Consider the following 22,534-nt stretch of genomic DNA (forward strand, 5'->3'; position numbering starts at 1 on the left):
GAAAAAGTTTAAGAATTAGTCCCACAATCCAAAGATAATCACAATTACGATTTTCTTTATACTTACTAATGTATAGCATACATTTATTTTTTAGCCACATAATTTATACAAATATACTGTTGCATGCTGATTTTTTTCTACTTAATGTATCATTAAAAAGTTCCCAGGTCATTACAGTTCTTCATGAATCTTATTTCAGTGGCTACATAATTTTATGTTAAATAGATGTAAAAATTTAACCATTTCCTTGTACCTGAACTTCTATTTTATTTCCAATTACTGTTACTGAAGATACACTGATGCAACAAACATCCTTTATAAAACTTGTATCTGCAGGGCGTATCTCATTAGGGTGGAGTCCTTGAAGTACAGATATCTCAAGAATCTTTTGATACAGATTGACCATTTGCTTTCCAAAAAGTGTTTCACCAAAATGTGCTCCCGCCAGCACTGAGAGGATACCCGTGTTACTATATTCTTGGTAATATGGGGAATCATCCAGAAAAGGAAAAATAATTCTCACCAGTTTTATAGATGAACAGTGCTGTCTTGATATTTCAATTCCATTTTTTTAAATTAAAAATGATGTCAAATACCAAAAAGTCGAGTTGTTTTCCATTTTTATTCCCTTTTAATTGAATGTAGGGCCAAATTTTTCCCCTGTGGTAATAGTATTTTTCTATCAATTCATAAGAGCCTTTTATGGATTGATAGTGAACTTTTGCCTTTCATATTGCAAGTATTTTTTCCCATTTTGTCTTTGCTTTATAAAGACCTATTTAGCGTGTGACTATGGGTTTTGACTTATAGAAGTTCAATACTTTATGTAGCCAGATCTGTTTGACTTTTCTCAAAAACAAAACTTAACACTTCTGAAACAAACATTAAGAACCGTATACATGGTGGCAGAAGACTTAAAAAAAAATCTTCCCCTCACCCCCTGACTCTCCCCCAACACCCAATTTCTGAGTAAAATTCTTTTAATCTGTTATAAGAACCTCCATATCCTGGAGTAGAGACTGTTGCAAAACAGGTTGTGTTTTTTGATGAGTAATAGTTGTATATGGTACGTACCATTTAGAACAACATTCTTCAAAATCAGAATAGAAAGTTTCAAGGCCCAGGGAATGAAAGTCTTTCAGATACGCTGTTTTGTGCTTATGGAACCTCAGGCTCACAGTCCATTTATTTTTACCTGTTCATTTGTAGTAGTATTTTGCCAGATTGTTCTTTTTACACTCACTATTGTAGTTTCATCTTGAATTGTTGATACGAGTCTTTTCTGGGTCTCCAGGTCGATATATACGTAGTTTAAAATTTTTCCCAAATTTCCAATACTACTCATAGATGAAAATATTTATTTGAAGAGGGACAATAAAACCTTCCTGATTTGCCAGGTTTGAGTTATCTCCCCATATTATGGAAGATTAAGTATACCTAGAGGACTTTGTAGACCTCACTGAGCATGCTCCCCATCAGCACCTTCTTTCACTCTCCATCTTTTTGAGCCTATGAATAAGCCACGTGACGATGAGGGTGGAGAGCAGCATGTGTGTTTGGGGGCACTTAAATCCAGCCTTCGTCTGGAGACCACCACCACTTAGCTGGCAGGAGCTTGGGGTGGGCGGCTTTCAGCCGCCTGGGAAGTTGAGGAGGAATCATGTGAATGAATGAGTCGGAAAAGAAGGGTAGATGACACAGTATGACTGTAGCTTGAGTGAGTTTACCCTGCGGGAAAAGAAGGGTAGACGACACGGTATGACTGTAGCTAGCCTGAAATGTGGTTCTGAGAAGACTGCTTTGACCAGAGCTCTCCTTACTTGACTTAGAATAGTCCAGGATGACCAGTAACTAAATTTGACTGGCAACTTCTTCTGAAAGTGTATCTGTAAACCAAATTTTACAAAGATTGTCCTGATGTTAGTTATTTTTAAAAAATCTTAATATTCTTTGCAATCAGCAGTTAGTACTCTTTAATGTGGTCAGATACCCGTGATATTAGTGCATGACCTCCTGTCATGGATGGAAAAGGTTTTTCCATTTTGGAGATGACAGATTTGGGGGCTAATCATTACTCTGTAGATAAGTGCAATAAAACTTAATTTTCATACACCATAAGCTACTTTGCAGTTTGTGATTGCCCTGGTGTCTGACTTTAACGCATCTGGGAAGAAAGTGTTTGCTCAACAAACATAGAGTGTAAACAAGGTTAAACCTAGAGGTGTTTTATTTAATAGATTTCAAGCCCTTCAGAAGAACATATTTGCGTGTAAATCTTTGATTCCAGGGCAGCCTTACTCTCCATTAAAGCTAGTAGGCTTTCCTTAGCCTTCAGCTTAAGTCTCATATTGAAGAGAACTAAAAAAGTATTAATTGAAGATAAATGGTATTTAAGCCTTGCTAACAGCCCCATATTTAAACTGATGAATGTTCTTGTGTACACAGAACTTATGTGAGTAAAAGAAAAATCACACGTCTTACCTTTCTTCTAGAAGTTTAATTTCATGGTCAAGTTAAACTAAGTAAAGATAGTTTTAAAGTCATTTAATGTTTCTCTTGAGGAAACATGTTCACTTTTCTAGTAGGGTTGCATGCAGACATACCTTGTTTTATTGGACCTTTGTTTTATGGCTCTTCACCAATGCTGCATTTTTTACAAATTGAAGGTTTTTGGCAACCTTGCATTGAGCAAGCCTGTCAGAGCCATTTTTCCAACAGCATTTGCTTGCATCGTGTGTCTGTGTTATATTTTGGTAATTCTCCCCGTTTCAAGCTTTTTCATTATTATATGTTATGGTGATCAGTGGTCAGGGATTACCATGTACCGAAAGCTCAAATAATGGTGAGCATTTTTTGGCAGTAAAGTGTTTTTTAATTAATAAGGTGTGTGTGTTGTTTTTAGATATAATGCTATTGCACACTTAACAGACTATATTGTAAACATAACTTTTATATGTGGGAAATCAAAGCACTCACTTGACTCCCTTCATTGCAGTACTTGCCTTATCGCAGCGGTCTGGACCTAAACCTGCAATCTCTGGAGTATGTCCGTATTCTTCAAGAGCAGTGAAAGAAGGTGATGTGTAAGTCGTAAGTTTCTCAAGCAAGCTGCAGAGGGCAAAGTGGTTGCAAGAAAAATGACTGCAGGTTGTGTAATTGTGCCTGAAATTGTACTGATTTCATGTAAGAGTTGTGCTGAGCAGAAGGGCAGACCTGGCCAGCCTCCCACAGTGCGCACACAGCAAAAGGAAGGCAAAGGCTGGGAAGAAAACCGACTGAGAATGTTGCCATCTTCTACAGAAGGTGCCTTGGAAAGAGGGTTTTTAAGCTGTTAACTTATCCTTCTTTTTTAGTACTTTTAAATATTTGCACCTTGTCAATTTATATTTATGCTCATTGCAAAGAAAAGAAAATTAGTGGTTAAGATTAAGGATCAATCAGCCATAATTACCCTGATCTTCTACAATTAACTAAAACATTTCAGGATGTATGTGTCCTAAGTTGGTACTGAGAAAGGAATTCCTCTGGGAGAGTCACACTTACTAGAAGAATGGGAAGGAAAAGTGTAAAAATATATTATGTAAACATATGGCTGAAAGTCTGGCAGTTGTTCATTAAGTCTTGACTCCCGTGTTGTTAGCTTGTATTCTATGCTTGGCAATAGTTAGCTCAGGCATTATTTACATATATACCAATTATGAAGGAAAAATCTGTACTTCTTACCCTTATTTCAAAGAGCAGTTATATGTGTCTAGCAGTGTTGAGTGACAAATGAGAAATTCTTTTTTACTGAAGTATAGTTGACACAGTAGTTCCAAGTGTATAACATAATGATTTGACATTTCTATACATTACAAAATGCTCATAATGGTAGGTATAGTTCTTATCTGTTACCATACCAGGTTATTGCAATGTTATTGACAATATTCCCCATGCTGTACCTTTCATCCCTGTGACTTACTTATTTCATAACTGGAAGTTTGTAACTCATTATCCCCTGCACGTATTTTGCCTGTTCTCCCCACCTCCTTCCACTGGCAACCACCAATTTGTTCTCTGTATTTAATTTATGATTCTGTTACTGGGTGTGTGTTTGTTTTGTTTTTAGATGCCTCACGTAAGTGAAATCATGGTATTTGTTTTCTCTGACTTATTTAGCATAATACTCTCTCAGTCCATTTATGTTATTGCAAATGGTGAGATTTCATTCTTTTTTATGGCTGAGTAATATTCCATTATGTGTTTATGTATGTATATACATATATATATGTCATTTGTGTGTGTGTGTGTGTGTATCATGTTTATGTATCCATTTACCTATTGATGGACACTTCGGTTACTTCCATATCTTGGCTATTGTAAATACTGTGATAAACATAGGAGTACATATATCTTTTTGCATTAGTATTTTTTTCTTCAGGTAAATATCCAGAAGTGGAATTACTGGGTCATATAGTATTTATCTTTTTAGTATTTTGAGGAGCCCTCATACTGTTCCTTCATACTGGTTGGACTAGTTTATATTCCCAGTAACAGTGCACAAGGCTTCCCTTTTCTCCACATCCTTGCCAACACTTGTTCTTTCTTGTCTTTTTGATAGTAGCCATTTTGACTGGTGTGAGATGGTGTATCATCGTGGTTTTGATTTGCATTTCCCTGATAGTGATGTGGAGCATCTTTTCATGTGTCTGTCAGCCATCTGTATGTTGTCTTTGAGAATATGTCTATGTAGGTGCTCTACCCATTTTTTAATTGGATTATTTGCCTTTTGGTGTTGAGTTGTGTAAGATTTTTAAAAATATATTCTGGGTATTAAACCTTATTAGATATATCATTTGCAAATATATTCTCCTGTACAGTAGGTTGTCTTTTCATTTTGTTAATGGTGTCCTTTGCTGTGCAGAAGCTTCTTAGTTTGATATAGTCCCACTTGTTTGTTTTTGTTTCCCTTGCCTGAGGAGATGTAACGAGAAAAAAATTGCTAAGGCCCATGTCTAAGAGTTTATTGCCTGTGTTTTCTTTTAAGAGTTTAATGGTTTCAGGTCTTATATTTAAGTCTTTAATCTCTTTTGAGATTAGTTTTGTAGATGGTTTAGGAAAGTGGCCGGGTTTCATTCTTTTACATGTAGCTGTCCAAGTTTCCTAGTACTGTTTATTGAAGAAACTGTCTTTCCCACATTGCATGTTCTTGCTGTCTTTGTCTTAGATTAATTGATCATATAAGTGTGGGTTTGTTTCTGGGTTTTCTGTTCTATTCCATTGATCTGTGTATCTGTTTTTGTGCCAGTAGCATACTGTTTTGATTACAATAGCTTTGTAGTGTAGTTTGAAATCAGGGAGTATAATACCTCCAGCCTTCTTCTTTCTCAAGCTTGCTTTGGTTCTTCAAGGTCTTTTGTGGTTCCATACATATTTTCGTATTAGTTGTTCTAGTTCTGTTTAAAAAAAAAATGCTATTGGTATTTTGATAGGGATTGCATTGAATCTGTGGATTTCTTTAGGTACTATGGACATTTTTTAAATATTACTTTTTCTACTCCATAAGCATGGTATGTATTTCCATTTATCTATGTCATTTTCTCATCAGTCTTTTAGTTTCAGAGTATAGGTCTTTCACCTCCTTGGTAAATTTATTCCTAGGTAATTTATTCTTTCTGGTACAGTTGTAAATGGGGTTGTTAATTTTCTGTTCATTTTTATTATGTAGAAGCACAACATTTCTGTACATTGACTTTTATATCTTGCAACTTTATTAAAATCATTTATTCTAATAGTTTTTTTGTGGAGTCTTTAGGATTTCCTACATTGTGTCATCTGCAAATAGTGACAATTTTACTTCTTCCTTACCAATTTGGATGCCTTTTGAGAAATTCTCTTATGTTTATGTTAGATTGCTTTGGTGACTGTTAACATTCATGATACCAAGTTGAACTGCACATCCTTTTAAAGCACAGCTCACTTGGCTAGCTTCATGGAACAAAAATAGCAGGCTGTATAGATATGTCATATAAGAGATGGACTCTTCCCACCAACCCCTTCCCCTAGCTTCTGTGTCAGGTTGATTGAGTTATATTCACCAGAATAATTACTGTTTAAATCACCTTGTGGTATAAAATGTCTGTTTTTTTGTGATACAGTGAACTGCTACATTACACTATAGTCATCTCATTCCTAGACAAATTAACAGAATTCAACCGTATTTGCACATTTCTACTAACTTAATAGACTAATTCAAGTGAGGATTACAGAAGTCCTACTTTCTGGTGATAGAAGGGTTGGGGAAAGGAGAAAGAGGTTAAACAGGATAAGTTTTCCTATTTACCTAGAAAAATGCATGTTTTATATTAGGTCCTAAATCTGGATTCCATTTGGAGAACTAAATGACTTATGCATAGTGTATAATTAGGATTGTTTTCACATTAAATGGCAAATAAAAAATGATTAAAAATCTTTGCTGGTAGAATCTTAAGTATGATTTTTTCATCAGCCTCAAACTATGTTTTGAGCACTTTGTATGGGCCAGACGCTGTGCAAGGTTGAAGTGTGCAGATATGGAAACAGTTGGACCCTGGTAGGAGTCGGCAGAACAGCCTCAAACATCGTGAAAAGTGCAGTTTTGGAAATGTTGGTAAGAGTGCAGGTTGCTAGAAATAGTCCCCCCAGGTCATTAAAGTTGTGCTCTACATTGGGAATTCTGCCTGCTTCCTTGACCACATTTTGGTAAATCTAAGGCTGTCTTAACAGTTTTGGTAATCTAAAGACACCACATGCTTACTGTTTTCCTTCTCCCAGAGTCAAGCAGCAAGATACTTAAGACTGCAGTCTCTGGCTTCACTTATCATCTCTGGGTAATCTTTTTGGTGATACTTGTCCAGTATCTTTTTGTTACATCTTGTGTGCTTCTTGAGGAGAGGGTCTACACCTTATGATGTGGGTACCCTTGCACTTTAATAATTATTTGCACCAGATGTGGCCATCCGTGCTCTGATGGCATGGGAGTTTGAGCTACTAGAAGGTTTTTTAAGCCAGAAATATTAATTTCCTTACAGCTTTTCTCGACTTCCCTCCTTCCTCATCCACTGTGATATACTCAGCAAGCAGAGACAGGGAGGCAGCCCAGCCATGCCTCTGAAAGACAGTGCCGTAGAGTTAGGACAGTATACATCTGGAAGGTGTGAGGTTCCTATTCTTTCTGAGTTATAATTCTGTTCTCTTATGAGTACCCTTCTCAGAACGTCTGTCACACCCATGTGCAAATATGGGTAGGAATTAATTCTGCGAGTGATACTTGATTCTCCGTTTGTGCAGATAGTCACAGGTCGACAATTTCTCATGAACAGGGACTTGGGCAACTTCTTATTTAAAGAAATAAATATTTACATCTTGAGGAATTCAGATGAATTTTCAGTCGGGGATTGCTTTCTCTTACTACATTTAATAAGATTTGTTTCATAGTAGTTTTGTATTTCTGTAAAGCTTTTTGACACTTTGCTGGAATTGCTGGTGGTTATTAAATTTGATATATTCTCAGGTATTGAATTTTTCATTTAATGCTTTAAACTTTCTGATGTTGCTTTATGGAGATATTAATGACATGACAGCCATGCAGAGGGATTGACTAACTTATCTTAGTTGCAGTGTAAGAAGAATGGGTCTAGTCAGTGAAAAGGGAATGGAGAAGGGAAAATCCATCATTTCTCTATGAAAAACTTTAAATGCTTTTACATTGTGGATATAACTATTATGTTAGAAAGTGTTGATTATACCTTGTTATGCTGAACATTTAAAATTGATAATCTTATAGGTGCATGGCTAAAATTATAACTGATATATTTGACTTGTAGAATCCTTCAGGGCAGGGTATTGCTTTTTATCTCCTTCCTCCTTTTTTTAAAAATTAACATTGGAGTAATAATAAAACAGGTATTTCAACATTTAGCTAGATTTTTATTACCCTCGTGTGCATGATGAAAGCTTGGAGACATACTTGTTATAGAATTGGACAAAATACTCCTGGAATCCAGAACATTTGATACAGGAATATAATGCAGAGTGTACAGAGTAAGAAGTTAATCCAAGTTGGGTTCGTGTCTGTGTTAGCCACGTGACTTTGGGTGAATTACTTCATTGCCTCTGTACCTGTCCCCTTGTCGGGATGGTAGGGATAATACCTGTCTCCTGGGGTGACTCTACCCCGGTGCTGGATGTATGGCACCTCTTCAGATTCATGGATAGGAAGTGTCCTTTAATTTTCTCAGATCAACTTTGATGAGGGTGTTGCTTGGTTCTGTGGGCAATTAAATTCTGGGCTCAGAAGCCTGGTACTTTCCCTCCTCCTTAAAAATTATTGGTTTGTACCACCAGTAACTGTTGAGATTATTCTTGGATACCAGCTAGTTCACCTCTTGGTTTTCGTTAGAGCACTGTAGTACTCACTTTAGTGAGTTGCTGATATTTTATTCTATTTGAGCTCTATTTTTTTTAATAGAAGCACATACTTTCATCTTTGCTAAAGTCTGTGAATTATGTTGCAGGTTTTCTATCAGCACATTTGAAAAGCACTTAGAGTCGAGTCATAACTGAACCAATAAGGCACTTGTGGATTTAAAGTACTGTTACCCTCTGTTCTAGTTTTTAACCTGTAACTTAGTCCTACAACATTCATATTTAAGACTTTTGGTTGTAAAATATTACCAATCATATATATTAGTACTAAGGCAATTCTGAATTTTTCACTTTGTGAAAGAGCCTTGTAAATGTAACACTAAGGATACTTGATTCAATTATCAAACTCGGTGAGGTAGACAGGGTGAGCTGTTTGCTATGTGGGGAAATTGAGGACTGGACCTATTTGGATAAATGTGTTATGCTGAGTAAGTCATAGAACCAGGCCTAGGACTCAGTCTTGCCTCCTGGTCTGTTCCCCACCCTGATACTGTAACTTGATCACGTTTAATGTCACAAGGAATCAGTCACTACTGTTGTTAGGATTTTCTTCACAATGGTGCTGAAATGGAATCAAAACCATGCAGTAGTTTGAATATGTAAAATTCAGGTGACATTGCTTAGAATTATGGTTTATTGTTTTTCCATTTTCTAACTACAGGACACAAAACACTGTTTAATCTTGTAAGACATTAAGATCAGTTGCACTAATGGAAAATTGTTATAGATCATTACCATGATATGTTTCTGAGATTTTATAGTTTTCACACTGCTTTTTCAAAAAGAACCAAATCAAATTCTATCAAAAGAATCATCTGAACCTTTTGGGTATTATTGCAAAAGGTATCCATTTTACAGGTAGAATCCAAGGTCATTTATGTCGAATAGACACTAGTTTTTCTGAAATACTTTTCTAATAGAAATTCTGAATCCTGTTTCCTTATTTTAAGTTACACGGAGGCAGGTCATTCTTGGGCAGATAGTGCTAATGTCAGGTAAAAATTTAACTAGGAGGTGAGGCCTGGTGTCATTCAGAACTGGGAAGAGAATGCCCATAAACCACAGTTACACCCTGCCTATCAGTGTTGGTTTCTAGCCCTAAAGTTCAACCGTTCTCTGTTCCCAAAGTGACTTCTAACGAATGTACTTGAATAGTAGGCCCCTCTAGGGAGTGTGGCTCTTCCTTTGGGCTGGTTCTGTGAGTTAGATGTGTTTACACATTGACCTCCTGTTAAGGAACTCTTGTTTGTCAGTGGAAAGCCTAAAAGTAGGTAATTATTTTCAAGTAAAGGGTACGGGAAGTTGATGTTTAATGAAGACTGGGAGATAGAGTGTGAGGTGCCAGTTTACGTAATGACGCACACACAATGCCATTCTTCAGCTGGTCTTGGCATGATACAAATGGAAAATTATTTCCTCTTAGCCAAGTGGACTTTGAAGAGATATGGCAACTGTCTGAAAGATTCTAAACAAGGAGCTGTTGTAGGCATTTAGCACTTCCAGAAAAAGATTTTATTTTAGCTTAATCTCTGCCCTTTATACCCAGTCTACCTCCATTTCTCTCAAACAACCTGTTCTACCTTTTGGGTAATTTTTTAGCTGTGTGTAACTTAGAAACAAAAAGAATGCAGAGTTTTGACATTGAATTGCTTCTTCAGCCTAATTGCATATCCTTGATAGTGGCCCGTGGCCCCTGGTGGGTACTGAGTATAAATGGTGGTTTGATTTCAGCTATTTTGTTTTATAGGGACAGTCCTTTCTGTATTGACTCAGCACTATCCTGGAACTTAGTCTGAACAGTTCTTACTGATTTTCCTGAAAACCGTTACTTTTTGAGGAAATTCTGAAAATCGTCTATGATTTCAGATGTCATTCACAATACGATGTCATAACCATAAGAGCAAAAAGTTGATTTTGTTTACCTTTCTATCAGGCATGTTTAGAAAAGGGTTTGATATTTAATTGCTCAAAAAATGTGGAAGAAATGCCAAGTGATAGTGTTTTAGGTTTTCAGAAGTCTGTTGGTTTGGGGCTATAGGCACTTGTGTGGTCCTGAACTGCCTTTCAAGGTGGTTGTTTAGGTCTTTGGCCATCATGCCCTACAGGGTCAAAGCCAGAGACCTGCTCCTCTAGGACAGTCTAGGTGAATATGCTCAGGAGGTAACAGTAAAATGTAAAATTATGCATAAGTAAGGCAGGTTTGAGGTCCGTGAGATCAGACGAAAATGGTAGGTAGTAAGTATAGTCAACATTCCTGGTTTTCAGTAAGGTAGAAAGGATGGGTTTGAAAAGTGGATTATGGAATAAGAACCAGCAAAAACTTCTTTAGGTTCCAACATGAATTAATGGATGTGTTTCAGAGTATATACTGCTGTTTACTGGGTATATATATGAAAAATTTTTTTTGAGATAAAATTAAGTACCGTAAAGTGCACCTAGCTTATATGTACAATTATGAGTTTTGACGAACATGCACCTGTGTAACCAACCCACCAAGCAAGATGCAGAACATGACCACTACCCCAGAGAGTTCCCTTGACTCTGGGGACAAGCTGCCAAACCTTGGTCATCCATAAAGTGAGAGAAGAGCAAAATTGTTTCACAAGGTGGTTGAAGCCGTAACAGTAGCAACTCACAGTGGAGTTGTGTGAATTAGAAAGTTTTCAAAAATTTCACTGAACTCTTAACAACACCAGGAGATACATTGTTACATGGATCTTTACAGAGGAGGAAAAGAAGGCGAAGATATTTTTGGTTTGCCCAAGGTAAGTAAGCCAGTTCCTGAGTAAACATGGGCACTGTCCATGGGTAACCCATGCCCGCCACGTCTCAGCAGCTGTGTGGAGCTGGGGTGACACTGGACAGAGCTACCAAACGCCAGCCCATCTTATCGCTGTGGGACAGAGGGTGCAGAGAAACCAGGAGCACACATTTGAACTGGGTTTTATGTCCACTGTTATTAACTCTTTCCTGGGCAAGGTACTCAACTTCGGGAAACACCACCAATATCTCTAAAAGGGGAGGAGGGATGGGAAGACGGTGACTGTTATGGGACCTGCCAGCATGTACTGACATTGTTATTTTTTTGCACAAAAGAGGTGCCCCCCCTCACCCCTGCCCCTTTACTGGCCCTGCAATCTTTGCTGACGATGGGCAGGCGAATAGGAATTGACAATGTGTCAGAGAGAGATGGTCCCCCCTTTTTACAGTCTTTTCTCTCATGAGTCTTTTTAACATTCAGAAGCCTCTCAGTTCAGCTGAGAGGAATGAATAGTTCAGCTATTCCTCATTAATACTTGCCAATTTTGTTAGGAAAAGGTCTTTAAATAAACCACCTCGTTTTGATGTTCTTTCTGCAAAGTATCCTTTTGCTATGAAACAGTAGGAGCTGGTTTGAGGTGGCTGCGTCCCTGAGTAACCCAGGGAGCTGGGGTGCTGTGTCCCGCCTGCCTAGATCACCCTGTGCTTGGCTCCTTTCTGGTTCCCAGAAGACAAGCTGTTCCCGCCGTGTGTCATAGTGCCAGTCACACACATAGTCCCTAACGAGGATTGAAGTCAGGTCAGTTCAAGCTTGCTCTCCAGGGCTGTTCTCTCTTCTCCTAGTCCACCTGCTCTGGGGATGGTGCTGGGTCCCGGAGGAGCTTTAGGGTGAGGGTTGTCTGGGTCGCATACTGTCTCCGGACCTCCTGGCCCCACTGCACAGCTCATCCTGGTTGGCCTTTACCTGGGTCCGCCAGGTGCAACCCACAGGGCTTCAGTAGCTCCTGCTTTCTGTGGCTCCATTTTGGCTTCCACTGGAGGGGTCAACCGTGCACGGACCCTCCCTTGATGTGACTCAGGCCTTTCCCCACCCATTGGCCACACTTCCTTTGACTTGTCTTCCTCTTTGCTCATCCTGGAGAGTGGGGAGCAGTCCTCGTGTCCGTCCGGCACCCTCCCTACCTGTTCTCTGTCCTCTTCCTTGCTGCCCTTTAACTTATAGCTCAAACCAAGGATTTATGAACCAGGTGTGCTTGGTGATGGAAAGTTCACTATAATACAGTGACATGGAAAAAATGCCACGTATGATTTTCATCAGGCTAGACTTTCATGATCTAAACCAAAAGAATGTTCTTTATTCTTTCATTGTGTTCTCCCTTCATTTCTGTGTTAAAATGTCCTTTCATAATGTGGTGGTGGTTGTACAAAGTTATTTTGTCTGAAGTGTCCTTAGTGGCAGAGTTAAAAGCTGACTTACCCAGGTCATCTTTCCAGATTTGGGGAAGGGAAATCTGCTAGTTCATGAAATGTCAGAGGCTGAGAAGCACTCGCCAGCCTGTTCCATGTCCTCAGCCCAAGCTTCAGCTTCAGGGAGCTGCACGCCCTCATTCCCTCTGTGCCTGCAGTGGCGGAGTCCATCCTCTGCGTCTCCACGGGCTGTGGTCAGTTCTATTATTGCAGCTTTGCAGCTATTTACTTGTTCTTTGTTGTCTCAACTGAACTATAGGCTCTTTGAATTCTCTTTGAAGACAGGGACTGTCTTCACCATTGTGTCCCTAGCAGAGCAGCTGGCCCATGGTCGGCGAGTAATGAATGTTTGTTGAATGAATGAATGAAAGCTCTTGTAGTAAAAGGCTGCTTTAGCAGGGGTAAGGGGAGACTGGCAGGGCGGTGCGTAGAGTAACAGACCCCCTCTTAGCTTCTCTGGTTAGCGGTTCTGAACAGAATAAAAATTACATAAAGATTATGCCATGCTTGAAAGTCTAGTATTAAGAGTTGTAAGGAAGTTGGTAAGGTTTGGATTGCTAACTAAAGCACCTGACATTTATATAATGGTGGAGAATAGAATTATTTGCAACTGTAAATGCAGATTAAGTTAAACCACACTGCCATCTTGCGCATAACAGCTAAGCAAGGAAGGTAGTATTCCAAAAGAGAGATTTTCCTTTATTTTAACTTCTGATAAAAGTACTTTGCACAGGGGTTGAAATCATTTTGGGAAAGGCATGAGTAGAGACTGGAATTCTTCATTTAAAGAAATTGAGTTGTTGAATTCCACAAATACTACTTGAGTGGGCATGAGTAGAACATCTCTCTTCCATTTTTAAGTGCAAATCTTCATTATATCCATCTCTGCCTTTACACTCTGAGCCAGCCTGTCACGTCTTGAGGGCGCACAGATATGTGCAAATGGAAACAGAGGTCCTGGCTTGGTCATTTTGAAATTTGCTGGCTATAACTAAGGTGCAGATGGCCATTAATGATAGAGTCATCATATTACTGAGTCATTTCTGTTGGGAATTTATTGCTGAGGGTAATTATATAGAGGTTTCTGTCTTAAATGACCTTCATGTACCAATGACTTTAAAGGCTGTCACAGTCAGGCTGTCAGAGCCAGACTTGGACCATTTTCATGGAGCTGAAGACTGTATTAAACACATTAGCCTTAAAAATATAAAGCTAATAACGCCTAGTTCGTGAATTTCCAAAACCTTCTATCGCACAATATGCATATTCAATGTCTTCCTTTTTAAAAAGATTTGCACTATCATTTCTCCGAGTCTATCGAGGACAGAGTCTAAGATTCCATGCTCTCCCATTTCCACCTGAGAAATACAAAATGTGGCCAGTTTTGGAGCAGTGAGGTGTGTCTGTCTGCTTCTGAGGGTGGGGAGAGGCCGGGCTGGGTTTCTTGCTTCCTGAGGTCCATGTTCCTTGGTTCTCCTGGCACACATTCACCTTGAGCTGTCCTGGAACTGCAGCGTGGAGGGAGGAAGGACACCTGAGTTAAAGGTGCAGTCCCCTTCGGGGCCAGGGACTGCCCAGAGCAGATGCTAACTGCACAGCCAACGCCGGGGGAGCGAACCTTCTTTTTCCCTTGGATCTGCAGCTCTGAGTCAAGCCAGCTTGTCGTTCCAAATAGTAGAGCCACTGTGTAATCCTTCTGTTTTCATGATTTAATGCTATCATTTGAAATCTGGAGAGCAAATATTTTTGACACTATAAACTTGTGGGTTCAGAAGAGACATACGGTTCTTTACAAAATCCAAGTTAGGGATGAATGAAAGAGATCGATTTTGAAATGTCATGATGTCCTTGGAGAAAAGGTAACAAGGATGAAACACATAAATATATTTTTCCCTCTATTTTTGAATGTACTTGCCCATGAAATTGCAGTTGTTAAACTACTCAAACCTAGTTTGAGGCTCTTAGGCTTCATTTTAGTTGTGAGATGGAAAACCAATCAAACATTTAACTTGAAATTCATGTTCCTACAGTTGTCTTTTATAGAGGTGAAGCATAGATGGTGTGGAGTTTTAACATCAGATGCATTTAGTGTTTCTGGTAGGCCTGTTCCAATTTCAGATGTTACACTGTATGGTTATATTTATAAATAGGAGAAGGGGATAATTAACTTCACTGACTTGGTATGCCATTCTTTTTTTGAAAGATGACTAAATTTTTCTTTGAATGTTTTCATCAAACCTACCTCTTTCCAAGGCTGTTACACATATCTGAAATCTCAGTGTTGTTCCTGGACATGATGTTTGGGGTGCAGGGAAATCCCTGAGTTGTCTTAAGTTTTCTGGCACATAGGTTACAATTCTCATAAGAATAGGAAATCTCTTTTCAGCTTTGATCTTTAACCTGATGAAATCTGGGGTACTGTGGGTTGCTTACTTGGATTGCAAGCCCAGCCTTGGTCTAGAGTGATGGGTAGTAGGCTGGGATATGAAGGTCATAATCCTGCTATCCTTAGGGTTCTACTTTGTAGCCTTTAGCAGATTCTTGCGAGCATTGCTAATCCTCTTGGACATTTCCTGCTTCTGAAGGGTTTCTTTCTAAATACTGCCTCATGATTATCTCAGGCCAAGTTAGGAATCAGAGAAGGGCCGCTGGCCTAAGAATAGCCACAATTTAGGAGGAGGGGCTAAGTGGCACAGACCTTCTGCCAGAAGATGATCCCCTAAGGAGGGAGTGTGTCTGAAGACGTGTGTGAAAAAATTAGGTAGAGGAGAGTGTTTCCTTCCTGGTTTGTGTAGGGGAAGGTGAAAGTTTTAGTGGGTGACTTATAAAAGAAAAAAAACCCCACAAAACCTTAGACATAGTAAAAGTGTAAATCTTGAGATTATTATTTTTTTTAATGAGGCTGGCACAGCAGGGATGTATTTCTAGGTATTTCTGATTTGCGAGAAAATATTTTGTATTTAATGTTGTCACAGTATGTTCGAGGAGTGGAAACAGTGACCTGCCCTGTTTGCTGTACCGCCTGGGAACAGGACTTGAAGCCTTGTGGGGAAACTTGCAGATAACGGGTCATTTAAACAAAGACCTGCACATTTAAATGGAAGTTCCTGGGAGGGTTAGTGAACACGCTTACCGATAACCCTTTGGATACAGATGGTGTACATTTTATGTCATAGGCACATGGGCTAGAAGAAACTTCAGTGTGAAAGTGAGACACAAAATAATTTTTTCAGAATGATAGCTATTATCCAAGTGAGTGTAACATTGGAAACATAATATTTATTTTAGAGACTTTTTTTCTACCTGAGGTGAAACCAGATCACTTAGTAATTTAAACAGTGGTGAAAAGGCCAAGAGCCCCCTTTCCTCTCCCAGCCTTGGGGCAGGTGTGTAGGTCTTATTAGATAAGGGGTGACAAGTATTTTGTGGGTACACACATTGATTTAGGAATGGGTGGGCATTGGTTTGCAGGGGTTCGGCTAGTGCATCTGAGAACTGACTTAATTTTAAGCAGGATCATCTGAACTGGGGGTGACAGCAAGCACCCTCTTTGCCTTTGAAATTTTTTCTTTCACCTGTAGCATGAAGGCCAAGCTATTACTAGTTGTTCTAGGTTAGGGTCCTTTTATGGTAAGTGTGATAAGAGGCCATCATGGGCTTTGAGGGGGCATTTGCACGAGCTGAGTTACAATTCAGAAGGGTCATAGCGGTTGCTGGGTGGAGAACGTAATGTAAAGAGGCAAGTGGCTGATTTGCTCAGCTGTCCCTTGAGAGATGGTGATGGCTTCGACCTGGGGTAATAGTGAAAGTGAGAAATGATTGCATTTGGGATGTATTTCAAAGGTGACACCTATTGGAGTTGCTATTGGTGTGACTGGGAAAGAGGGGAATCAAGGCGGACCCCAAAGTCTTGGGTACCATGCACGTGGGTGCATGGACGTGTCTTTGAGAATAAGGACCACTGGGGCAGGAAGGAAGCCCGTGGGGGGTCTAGAAGCTGAAGTTCTCTATTAGATGCAGGCAGCCTGAGAAGTCCATTAAATATGCAAGTGCAAATGTGGAGTTAACAGTTGTATATTCACATCTGGAGCTTTTGAGAAAGATCTGGGCAGGGTATGGGCTTGTGAGAGTTGTCATGAAGCAATGTATTGAGAGCAAGACTGTGAATGTCAGAAGAGAGAGGGTTATGGGCTGGTCCTGCCTTACTCCCGACATTTGGCTGTTGGTCAGAGAGAGAGCCGGCCGGGGCGTTTGCCATGCAGCGCCTCCAAGTTTGGGAGGCTAAGGAGAGAGTAATGCCTCTGAAACCAAGAGGAGGAGGCATGGAGCTTGAACCCTATGGCGTGGAGTGTGGTTTATCAGACAGGGAACACGTCTCTTCACTTTTTCATGTTTTGGGTGTGTGTGTGTATGTACTTGTCTGTGTACATGTGTGTAATCCTGTAGAATCTTTATAAGCTTGAGGAAACCATGGTAAAGTCAGCAAAAAGTAAAAGCAACGTATCTCTTTAAAATGCCAGAACATGAGATTTCCCTAAGGTAGCCCCTCATTTCAGGGAAACGTATAGATGCTATTAATCATTTTTGAAATACTGGCAATGAATGGGGGAACAGCAATACTCTTTGAAGGTCCAAAAAATCCAAAACACTTCCTACATCTGGCCGCAGCCCATCCTGCTGTTTTAAGACCTTCATTCACCCAGGTGTGTACTTAGGAGGCTTCATACCACATCATCTCAAAATATTAAGTGTAACTACAATTCATATATGTGAACAGTTGAGTCACTGTTGACAGTTGATATAATGCTGCATTTAAAACCTTTCCATCCTTCTCCTCCTTACCTGCTTTGTACACCTCAGGGCTCTACTGGACATGGTTCGCTCAGACCTCCTTTCCCATAGTAGCAACCACAGTGCTCACGCTTTTCTTCATTAACTACATTTTCTGTTGTATAGTTGTTATTTTTGTGCAGCATGTTTTATTCATTTTCTAGCAGACTCTTTGGCATACGATGGCACCAGATAAATTTGACTAATGAATGTCATCCGGTGTTAGAAAACATGTCGTAGGGATGCCTCAGTAGCTTTCCAGGCTTGGTTTCCAACCTCAGCATCTACTCTATTTTAAAGTCAGATTTATTGAGAAATGAATTACATACAGCAAAATTTACCTTTTTAGGTGGACAGTTCATCGAATCTTGACATATAGTCGTATAACCACCAACCACAATAAAAAATGAGAAACTTCCATCATCCCCAGAAGTGTCTGTGTCACTTTGAAGTCCTCTTCCCCGACTCCCAGACGAACACAAGTCTCGGTCCTGGTCTCATGGCCTTGCCCTTCCAGGTACTATATAAATGGAATTATATGCCTTTTGTGCCTGGCATCTTTCACTTAGCATACGTGTTTGAGATTCCTCTCTGTTGTGTGTATCAGTGGTCTGCCTTTGTATTGCTCAGTGGTGTTTATTGCTCAGTAATTGGGAGCACTGCAGTTTTTTATTCATCCACCAGTGATGGACATTTGTGTTGTTTCTAGTTTTGGGCAATAATTAGATTTTTCTTCCTGGTTTTAATTAATAACAGGAGATTAAAACAGCACCAATAACCCACAGCCACATCCTCCCATTCATGACTACTGTTTTCATTTTCCTATGTTCTTTTTCTATGTATATATTACATAGTTGCAATTATAAACACACAAAGATTTTTCTTAGTTGTCTTGTGAACTGCATAGTTCTTAAATGGTTGTGTTTCATTGAGTTACTATACTGTAATTTTCTAATCAGACCTCTGTTGACATTTAGAGTGTTCCTAAGTCATCACAGTTGTAGAAAATACACTAAACATCCTCTTTAGGTTTTTCCTATGATATATTCTTGGCAACAGTTACTTAAGGCTCTTAGTTGAAATAAAAATTCAGCTTACCTTGAGCAAAAAATGGATAGGTGTCAGAGAGTATGGATTATCTCCCAGAACTCAGGTGTCAAGGAAGTCGTCAGGAACCGAGTCAAGTCGATTGGTCCCCCTCTTTGCTTCTCAGTTCTGCCCCTCTTGGGGCATCGGTAGTGTTTTCCTCTCTCCTGAGCCTAGCTTTGTCTGCTTCTGGGTGCATGGAGGCTAACTCCACGGGGTTTGGATTTATATGTTTTCCAGTTCCTGAGAGTTCCAGGGACATGCTGTGCCTCACTAGCTATTGCAAATCCATGTGTTGGGAGAGAGAATCTGACCCATATAAGGTTGGTGTCTGCACCAGAGCTATTTCACTGCAGTTCAAATGGGGGAGCCCACCTCGGTGAGTGAAAAGGGGGTTGTTTATGTACAGCAAGAGGCAGTTGCTGTAAGCTAAGCCCACACTCAGTTTTCCATTAAAAATAATATAACGTAAAATCCATTTTTATGACTGAAGTTGCTTTCCAAAAGGACACTTACAGTTAGGTCTTAAAGGAGGAGGGGGTTTGAAAAGTACGACATGTATCTATTTCTTAATATATTTTTTTAGATACTAAAAGGAGTTTACATGCATGCTTCAGCAGTACATATATTGAAAATGGAGTGATAGAGAAGATTAGTATGGCCCCTGCACAAGGATGACATGCAAATTCATGAAGCATTCCACATTTTTATAAAATAAGTCATGGGGATGTAATGTACTGTCCATGGTGACTGTAGTAAATAATACTGTATTGTATATTTAAAAGCTGCTGAGAGAGCAGATCATAAAAGTTCTCATCACATGAAAGAAAGAGTTTACCATTTTTTCGTTTTGATCTTTTACCTGTGTTTAATTGATGGCTAAGAAAATCCGATTTACAGTCAAGAGTTTATTGAATGCTTGCTTTACGTAAGCACTGTGCCCGAAATGTCTCTAAGTACAAGGAAGTTTATATATCTTGTTCTTGGAATGGTGCAATCGAGTTGAGATTTATTTAACCCTGGCTTCTGGGAGTTTCTTATTAAGTGGGCCTTGAGTCGGAGGGTTCCAGGTAGAGTTGGTTTCGTCAGCCTTTGTATGAGAATCATATCAACATGGTGCAGACAGGTTTGGGAGGCCCAGTAGGAAGCACTTGGATTTAACTCTGCAGGGCCAGCCTAGGAGCCTGCTCGTGCATTGTGTGACCCGGTGTGGGGTTTACGTCTTGTACTCACTTTTGAGTTTTAGGCCCTCGGTGGTGCCACATAGGATGGCTGGGCCACCTCACCTGAAGTCTGTACCTGAGCTCCCCACGGACCTGCCCAATGCCTGTCAGCCGTGGGGGGCTGGATTTTCGTCCTAGTGTTTAATCTTAAATGACTTTGTCTAAAAATCTTTGTTAGCAGATGTACTCAGGTTACTACCACCATTTTAGTCTTTGAAATCATTTTACCTTTTTTATGATTCTTAGAGTGAGAATTTAAATAGAAGATTTTAATAACAAAACATGCAACCTTCACATATCTGTCCATATATACAAATGGATTCTTCCTCTGTGTCTGTCTAGCTCAGAAGTGTTCTTCGGGCAGCTGTGTGGTGCCTCTGTGGGCAGTTTGATGAGGTGTGCTATTGTGTACACCTGTCCCAGTTGTGGGTGTGACATTTGAGATTGCAAATATTCACAAGGCAGCCCAAAGTTACATGGAATCGCATTTTTATCCTTTTCTGTAGATTTTGAATGTTGAGGAAGGAATGAAGCTAAGCCATTAGCTCAGGTTTGTCGTGTTACCTTTTTCCATTTTTTTTTTTGTGGTAAAATATACATAACAACATTTACTATTTTTAGCATTCTTAAGTTTACAATTCCACAGCAGTGAGAACATTCACAGCATACATCACCACTCTCTAATTCCAGAAATCATCCCAACCAAAAACTGACCCCATTAAACACTAACTGCCCATTCCCCCCTCTTCCCAGCCCCTCGTAACCTCTAGTTTACTTTCTGTCTCTCCGAATTTGCCTGTTCTAGATATGTCATATAAGAAGAGTCATACCTTATTTGTCCTTTTGTGTCTGGCTTACTTTATTTAGCATGTTTTCAAGGTTCATCTATTTGTAGTATGTATCAGAATTTCATTGCTTTTTCATGGCTGAATAATATTCCATTATATTATGAACTATATTTTGTTTGTCCGTTTAGCTGTCAGTGAACACTTGGGTTGCTCCCACATTTTGATTATTCTGAACATGGTTGTACAAATAACTGTTTGAGTCTCTGCTTTTGATCCTTTTGGGTGTATACAGAAGAGTGGAATGCAAGAAAGATCATGTGGTGATTCCATGTTGCACTGTTGCACAAGCCACCAAGTTGTTTTCCACAGCTGCTAATACATTCCCACCAGCACTGCAAGAGGGTTGAAATTTCTTCACATCCTCTCCAACATTTTGATAAAAGCCATGCTAATGGGTGCAAAGTGGTATCTCATGGTTTTGATTTGCATTTTCTAGAGACAAATGATGTTGAGCATCTTGTCATGAATTTATTGGCCATTTGCGTATCTTTGGAGAAAGGTCTCTTCAAGTCCTTTGCTTGTGTGTTGTTACCTTTTGAGTTAAAGTTTCCATTCCTTGATTTTATTCATGGTCCTATGTTAGCTCTCTTGCATGTATGTATTAAGGTTGGATTGTAAGTGGAGAAAACATGGTCTCTGTTTGGTGGAAGACATTGAAAAATGGCAGATTTTATCTTTTGAAGTAGAAATCTGCTCTTGGAGTTTTCACATTGGCCATGTGCTCCCTGACACATGGACCAGGAAAGGCCACTCCACCTGTCTGTTAGAGCAAGGGAGGCCTGAGGCCTTAGTCCCATTTGGGATTGTAAAGAAAGAAGGAAGGGGAAGAAAAGGAGGCAGGATGGAGAATGAGATTCTCTCCTGGTCCATTTCTTTGTTTCAGAAAAGGGTAAAACTGCCTGTCCCCCCTTTCTGTTCCCCAGTCCCTATCCTCTTCTCACTCCTAAGACTAAGGGTGCTGGTAGCCAGACTCAAATAGAAAAAGTAACTTTTTGATTCTCTTTTTGGACTTGGAATTAATTTTTTTCCCATTGAAACAATGCCCTAACTTACATTTGGCTTGGCTTCTTAGTCTTTGTATATATATTAAAGGCCAGGTAAGTCTTTCTGAACTATTACTTACATTATGGATTAAATAGGTTTCAGTTTGGGAGCCTAATCATCATTGATAGCATTTCTCCAAGAAAATGGGTTTTGAGTTAAAGTAAATTTGCACACTAAGGTTGGAAGATAACCCACTTGTCAGTGGGGAACTGCCTGCACCAGCGGTCTAGCCGAAGGTGTGTTACAAGGTACGTGGAGCGGAAAGGAGGAAGCATGGCTGCAGAGCGGTTCAGAGCAGGGGCTCTGAAAATGAGTCTCTTTGAGCCTGAGTCTGCTTACCTGTCGTGCTTTAGGCCCAAGTTTCCACCTGAGAAGTGCTAGCTGTTGATACATGCGTTCACCTGTGATGTCTGTGCTGGTGGACACAAACGCTAGTGACTAGGGAGCCGTGAGGGTGCTTCCTGAGGGTCCTGGCCCAGTTGTGACGTTCAGAGTGCAGCCTCTTGCCCTCCCCTTGCCTGTGTGCATGAAGGCCTCTGATGCAGGTCCTGGGCCATCTGACTTGCCTCCATGACCCCCAAGCATCTCCAGGCCGCCCGTGATGACTGTGTGGCTCGCATAACTCTTAGAGAGCCTTCCCCAACTGCTGCACTTGGGGTAGGTGATCTGGGGCATCACAAAATGTTTTAAAGGTTTAGTTCAGAGACATTGATTTCCAGTAATGTTTAATTCATCATTTTCTTGGGGTGTTTTGGTAGTCTTTCTATGTATGTTACTGTATACTTTTTTTCTCTAGGATCCTCACTAGCATGTCAGGGAATAAAGAGAAAT

At 39.8% G+C, this 22,534-nt stretch overlaps 1 protein-coding gene and 1 non-coding gene across 8 annotated transcripts in view; both read left to right on the forward strand.

Annotated features, from left to right (window-relative positions):
• The window catches only part of MTUS1 (microtubule associated scaffold protein 1), a 137,306-nt gene that overhangs the window by 2,236 nt on the left and 112,536 nt on the right, over positions 1–22,534 (forward strand). The window contains exon 2 of one of the 7 annotated variants that reach the window (XM_057505106.1): positions 2,996–3,083. The exons of 5 other annotated variants lie outside the window; for them this stretch is intronic. The gene's annotated coding sequence lies outside the window, so the exon portion shown is untranslated. The remainder of the gene's footprint in view (positions 1–2,995; positions 3,084–22,534) is intronic. One more of the 7 variants, XM_057505107.1, reaches the window with a different exon arrangement.
• LOC118917016 (U6 spliceosomal RNA) lies at positions 19,195–19,297 on the forward strand. The gene has a single exon (XR_005026640.1). It is a non-coding gene; the product is annotated as a U6 spliceosomal RNA (small nuclear RNA).

This window comes from Manis pentadactyla, chromosome 7, assembly GCF_030020395.1.
Source record: "Manis pentadactyla isolate mManPen7 chromosome 7, mManPen7.hap1, whole genome shotgun sequence".
Lineage (NCBI taxonomy): Eukaryota > Metazoa > Chordata > Mammalia > Pholidota > Manidae > Manis > Manis pentadactyla.